Here is a 7,500-nt window from a genome sequence, read left to right as displayed (position 1 = left end):
TATACAAATATATGGTAATTATTAATCAATATCCAAAAAAACAAATTTTTATAAATATATTACTTCAATTCTACACGAGAGCATTTGCCATTACACATTTTCTCAAGTTTATCTGCTATTACGGTATTACAAGGTCATCTATGCTTGATTATATTACTCTTTATTTATCTTTTATATGGTTATTGTTTTAATCTAAGATCCATATTTCTTGTCTGCTTACGTGAATAATGTGAATAACGTTTCATCTTTTATTCCATAGATAGTTTATTCTTATTAAGATTTTGAATGTTGATTGGAGTGAGAAACACAGAGACAGAGAGAGGTTGAAACTTTGAAAGAGCAAGAATTGGTGATAGTATAAGGCTCGTTTCATAAGAGTGGATTTTTGTCCGTACGGAAATATTTCCGATCATTAGGTGGCATAGCTTTACATTTGAGCATTTTCTTCACATAAGAGGGTTTTCCCAGAACGGCCTCGTGGTTTCTATAAGCCACTACACTGGAACCGCTTGGAATACCAGTGCACGAAGCTACTAAATCACTACCGCTCGGAAATTTTTCCGAGCGGGTAACGTGTGAAAGGACCACAATAATCTTCATTGGTTTCTAATCCGTGTGGTTCAATCCGCCCCTGTGAATCAAGGAAAGGTAATAAAAAATTACTCTACTCTTTAGTTTTATTGTATAGGACTGTTGCAGGACATTTATAGGTTTAAATGTCACTCATGAATGACAGAGGCAAGGGACAGTGGCATTGCCCTATCGAACAGGGCAGGGCTCTACAGACTGACCTTATATGCATATGCTTAGCATCCAAGCCCCCTCTCCACCCAAGCTAGGACCAAGGAGGGCCAGGAAATAGCTGCTAATGACTCAGCATATAGACCTATAGGCACCCACAAACGCCCCAGCCTTAACTCACAAGGATGGTGAGGTCGCAGCTACCAAATGAACTTAAGAGTTTGAGCGGGATTCGAACCCTAGTCTGGCAATCACCAGTCAGGGATGTTGCCACATATTTAATGTCCTAACTCAGTAATACTGTTAATACATTGAAGTTTAGTATCTGGTCATTAGCTGCATTTATGAGGTTAATTCAGCAATGGCTGCTTCCTTTATCACTTGTGGAAATTTTGCTTTGGATCTGGTAAACAAAATTCAACTTGAAAGTTATAGTGTATAGCTTTATTCACAAGTACAAAACATAGTGGTAAAGTGTTTACAAAAATGACCCTATACACAGTAGGAGCTATTGATAGTGTCTTTTGTGTACTTCAAGCGGTGCCCTGTAATCATTGCTTAAAGGCCTATGACTCTATGCATTGTCCTTTCAGCCCCTCGTTGCCATCACACTTTAGCCTCTATTATCACTTCTCCTTTTCCCACCTTACTGTCCAACTTCTTATAAATCATTTCAGAGCAACTGTAAGGTTTTCCCAAGTTACATGTGGGTGCTTAATGGCTTCCCAGGCCATAGTACTAGGCCTTATTGCCCTCATTCATAAATATAATTCTATGCATAAGGAGTGAAGCATAAATCCCACTTGGAACTTAGTCATTGGTTGAAAGTATTTTTATAAGAAATGTCTGTTTTTCATTGTTCTTCGTGAATAATATTACATGTATTAAGGAGCCGAGTTGTTTATCCTTTTAACTCCATACCAGGTTCCTTAAAATACTAAAAATCGATATTCGGGTTAATTGCAACAAGAACCCAAGACTAACAGCGAATGCCAGGCTAACTGTCTTAAAGGAAATTCTAATTGTTGAAATGTTATTATAAAGGTTAACAGAGAAAATAATTAATAGTTTACTAAAGACTTTCATTTCTTGCCTTTTTTTTCGGAATTAAACTTGAGAATGGAGGGGTAGTGAAATGGCTTCTAAATATATAGATTAAATTAGCCTTTTCAGCATGCCCCCTCCTTGAACTTGCTAAATGTTGCACATGGCATACAAAATAAGTAAGATAAGTAAATAGACAAATTCAATGATGGAAACAGGTCGACTAATAACTGTTGACACTATGGATATCATACATTTTATATACGTAGTAACTACATTATTCTATTTCAATGTTTACCTTCTTCTTCTTTGTCTGCATCTTTTCCCACTTCTATGTGGGGTCGATGTTTCTGACCAGCTTTCTCCATCTACCTCTGTCCCACACTTCATCACCGGTTAATCCCTTTGATCGAAGGTCATCCTTGATACAGTCAATCCACTTTCGCTTTGGTCTCCCTCTCCTTCTCATTCCCTGTACCTCCATTCCCATCACTCTCCTCCCAATATACTGTTCATCTCTTCTCATGACATGACCATACCACCTCAGTCTACTTTCTTGGATCTTATCTAATAGTTCCCTAACTCCTGTGGTACCCCTAATTACCTCATTACGTATATTAACTCTTCTTGTCACCCCACACATCCATCTCAGCATTCTCATCTCTGCCGCATCCACTTTCTTCTCTTCTGTCTTCTTTATTGCCCACGTCTCTGCTCCATACATCATTGCCAGTCTCACTGTTTACCTTTATGGAATTGTAAATCAATAATAACTAGAGAGTCACCCAGTAGAGTGCAGACCTCCACCGCAGCAGCTTATTTCTCGACCTTTTGCTCAACCTTTGACCATAACATGTATTAATTGGCGTGGATTTTCATACACTCAAATATGAACCAAGTTTGAAGTCTCTGTGACAATGATGTCCAAACTTATGGCTGATTGCGTGAATTGGACATTTTTCTTGACCGTGACCTTGGCCTTTGACCTTAACCTTCCAAAATTTAATCGTTTCCAGCTTTTTACATAGCAGTTAATCCCGGCAAATTTCATTACTCTACGAATAAAATTGTGGGTATGAAGCTATTCACAAACAAACACACAAACTGGAGTTGGCCATGGCACCAGCCACCCGTTGGGATACTACCGCTAGAGAGTTATGGAGTCCTTTGCCTGAACAGACAGTCATACACTGGATCCTTCTCTCTGGTTATGGTTCATTTTTCCCTTTGCCTACACACATACCTAATAGGCTGCCTTATTCTTTACATATTCTCCTCTGCCCTCATACACCTGGCAACACTGAGATTACCAAACAATTCTACTTCTCTCAAGGGGTTAACTACTGCAATGTCATTGTTCAGTAGCCGCTTTCCTCTTGGTAAGGGTAGAAGAGACTCTTTAGTTATGGTAAGCAGTTCTTCTAGGAGAAGGACACTCCAAAATCAAACCATTGTTCTCTAGTCTTGGATGGTACCATAGCCTCTGTACCATGGCCTTCCACTGTCTTGGATTAGAGATCTCTTGCTTGAGGATACACTCGGGCATACTTATATCTTATTTCTCTTCCTCTTGTTTTGTTAATTTTTTTGCAGTTTATATAGCAAATATTTATTGTCATTTTGTTACTGTTCTTAAAATATTTCCTTTTTCCTTTTTTCCTTTTTTCACTGGGCTATTTTCCCTGTTGGAGCCCCTCGGCTTATAGTATCCTGCTTATCCAACTAGGATTTTAGTTTAGCAAGTAATAATAATAATAATAATAATAATAATAATAATAATAATAATAATAATAATAATGACTGCCATTTTTTACTTTTTTTCAGAATGGAACTTAAGAATGTAGTGGTAGTCAAATAGCTACTAACTATATACGACAAACAGGGGGTAAAACATAATCTCCTTCAAACTTCGCTGGCGGAGGTAAAAAGCTGGCTTTCACAGTGATTTCTTGGAAGGTAACATCAGAGTTGTCAAAGACTACTGGTTATGAAACTTGAATGTAGATGACAACACTGCTTATTCAAAGACACTAAACATAACAACACCCATTGTTGTCTGCTTTCTTGTTTTGCTATCCTTGTTCGGCCAGTGGTCAATGCTAAACGGCAGATATATTCTCTGAAAATTCCAGTTAATTGTTGAAAGTAGTGGTGGAGAAAATATAGTGTAAATAAAGGTGAGTGCTATATTCTATCTGTCAGATTCGACTTATGAATGTGTGATTTCACAGTGCTTAGACTCTCAATACTTTAGCCAAGGATTTTTTAAACTAGAAATCATTAAACTTTCAATGGTCATATGAAGGAAATGGGTATTACTAGATATAAGAAAGTGCGTTCATAAAATTAATCTCTTTTTGAGAATCGATGTCACAATTGTTTTAAGATGCAAATCTAATTGATCTCTCTCTCTCTCTCTCTCTCTCTCTCTCTCTCTCTCTCTCTCTCTCTCTCTCTCTCTCTCTCTCTCTCAAAATGCTGGGGTATCAGTCACATCTCACGATATTGTGCTGCCCCTGAAAACTGTGCGTTTTGTGCTGCTGAGCATGACTGTCGGACCTGCCCTCATCATACCCTGTACCACCTATAGTGGTTGACACTGCCTCAGTATCAAGATTACGCTCCTACCTCAATCTGCACCTGGCACCTCATATTAGAAATAGCTGAGAGGTCAAGAGCCTGGAGTCAACGTGGGGCATGGCTGTACCAGATGATCACTCACTGCATCCAGCCAGCATGTTGCACAACCACTACCAACACCATCAGTCCCATCCATTGTTTCTGTCTCCTCACAAATATCTACATTTCGTAATGCTATAGAAGTCCTCAAGTGTTGGTGTGACTTCCTTTCGTCACGTTTTGAAGTCATTGAATCTCGTTTAGAGAGCCTGGACACTCTCGCATCGACATTCATGTAGCTTCCTTTTTACAACCTGACTTCTAAATTTGCTTCTAAGCCATCACACTATAATCTCTCATTGAAGCTCGGTAGGTTGTTATTGCATCAGTCACTACACTCCCTGAGAAACTTGACTTGCCTACTACACATCTTAAGGATGTTACTGACCCTCATGCAAGACCTTTACCTTGTGACACCGCCCTTTCATGCCCGTGTCACCACTGCCTCCACATCTAGTTGCCGTCCTTCTAAAAGACATTTAATAATCAATTGAAGCTTGATATCATCCAATGGAATGCCTGTGATATTATAAACTGGGAAAAACCTTCTGCACTCGAGAGATTTCTACACAGTCATTAGCCAGACATTATTCTATTTCAAAGGACTTCTGCTGGTAATGCTCAGTTCAAGGAAGAAGCTCCCTCCCTCAGTGGCTATATGTTCTATGTCCATCTAGTTGTACATGGCCTCATGGGAGAAATCTATTCAGCATAAACTTCTCCCAAACTCTGGAGATGAAGCCACATTTCAGGGATCGTGCTATTGCCATGACACTAGGTAATTGAACTTCTCAGGTAGAGAGGAAGGCGAGAGATGACAGCCTTGTTTTCATGAGACGACCAAGTCCTGAGACTCTGCACTAACATTAACTATAAAGATATGATCTAGTTGCTCCACAACATTGTGCACAAACAGATTCCTGGCACAAATAAATGGAAAGTACCAACCATCAAACAAGCGTCTGTTCCATGTGGCATATCGCCAATGGGATTGTGATGAAGAAACCCACAGTTGAATTCTACCACAGCCCTACTCCGTACACTCAGGACCTTATTGATGAGTAGCCAAAATAATAATAATAATAATAATAATGAATAATAATAATAATAATAATAATAATAATAATAATAATAATAATAATAATAATAATCTGTTTAGCTGATTAAAAAAAAGCGTAATTGTATATATATATATATATATATATATATATATATATATATATATATATATATATATATATATATATATATATATGTATATATATATATATATATATATATATATATATATATATATATATATATATATATATATATATATATATATATATATATATATATATATATATATATTGTGTGTGTATGTGTATGTGTGTGTATATATATATATATATATATATATATATATATATATATATATATATATATATATATATATATATATATATATATATATATATATATATATATATATATATATATATATATATATATATATATATATATATACAATTACACTGTTTTTCCGTTTTGAATACCAGTTGAAGATTATTATATAAGATAATAACACTCGATAAATCTTCTACGTTTTTAAACATCACATGATTAGAAAAGAAAAAAAAAAAAACTAATCATGTAGTGTGGAAAAATCAAGATTTATTCTCAGGTTATTTTTTTTCTAAAGAAAATGTATATTCCCTTGTTTGCAATACCCCCATAGTTAGTCTAATGTAGTCTATTCATTTTCTTTTCAAGAGAGAAGCAAACTTAAACCATCGAGTAAGTTAAATTTCAACACTACATAAAACATCTTTGTTATCCAAATAACCAACATGCAATTCTAAATAAGATTTTCATTCAAGTCTATCAAAGCCTAATTTAACATGAGAATAATATATAATAATTTTATTCGCAAAGATACATATACTTTTAATGTTTACGTACAGGTCGATTTCAAATTTTTATAATCTATCCGATGTATTTGTTTTTATCTCATGTGTTATGTGTACAAATATCGGTTTAAAATATTTGTATATTTGTATACTAGTGGCTATGCACACAGGCTTGTAAATTTTATAATGCCAAAATTTTAAATAAAATAGAAAAATAAGTCTGTACATTAAGCCTCCCCAATTCATAACGGCTTCTTCCGCCAGCCCATTTAAAAACCGGTCCACGCATTTAGGGATTATTATTATTATTATTATTATTATTATTATTATTATTATTATTATTATTATTATTATTTGCTAAGCTACAGCCCTAGTTGAAAAGCAGGATGTCATAAGCCCAGGGGCCCCAACAGGGAAAATAGCCCAGTGAGGAAAGGAAACGCGGAAAAATATATTTTAAGAACAGCAACAACATTAAAATAAATATTTCCTATATATACTATATAAACTTTAACAAAACAAGAGGAAGAGAAATTAGATAGAATAGTGTGCCTGAGTGTACCCTCAAGCAAGAGAACTCTAACCTACAATGTCATCATGCTCCTGTAGATACGTAATATTTTCTCGTAAATCACATATGATTACGTCCTTAGCCAAAAAACAGACTCGTAACTTTGATGTCCAAACTCCAACTAACAGTGTTGCCAGATCGGTTAGTCTAATAATCCCCCAGAACTCATGATGAAAATCCCCATTTCCACAAATATATTTTCTTCTGATCCTTTAGGCTTTACTAATATAGAAATTACTCGCTATACTTCATATGAGTGGAAGCAAACTTATTGTAACTATATGAAGGTTTATTCATCTTCGTTTCTCCTTCATGGAAATTTGTACAGAATATCCCCATCAGGCTTCAAAATTCCCAAATCTAGGGATAAATTCCCACATCTGGCAACACTGCTCCAGCAGCCAACGAAGAAGCTGACGAGGGCATTGATAGTACAAATAGGTAGTGCTTCTTAAATAAATTCTAGTGGTTTCACATAGCTCATATAATGATCATATTTAGATGAAATGAATAAAATATTTTATAGACTATTCATTTTAAATTTTGAATACAAAATAACAGGTTGATATGCAT

Source organism: Palaemon carinicauda, chromosome 5, assembly GCF_036898095.1.
Source record: "Palaemon carinicauda isolate YSFRI2023 chromosome 5, ASM3689809v2, whole genome shotgun sequence".
In the NCBI taxonomy this organism is placed as follows: Eukaryota; Metazoa; Arthropoda; class Malacostraca; order Decapoda; family Palaemonidae; genus Palaemon; species Palaemon carinicauda.
Note: the sequence above shows the minus strand (reverse complement) of the source record.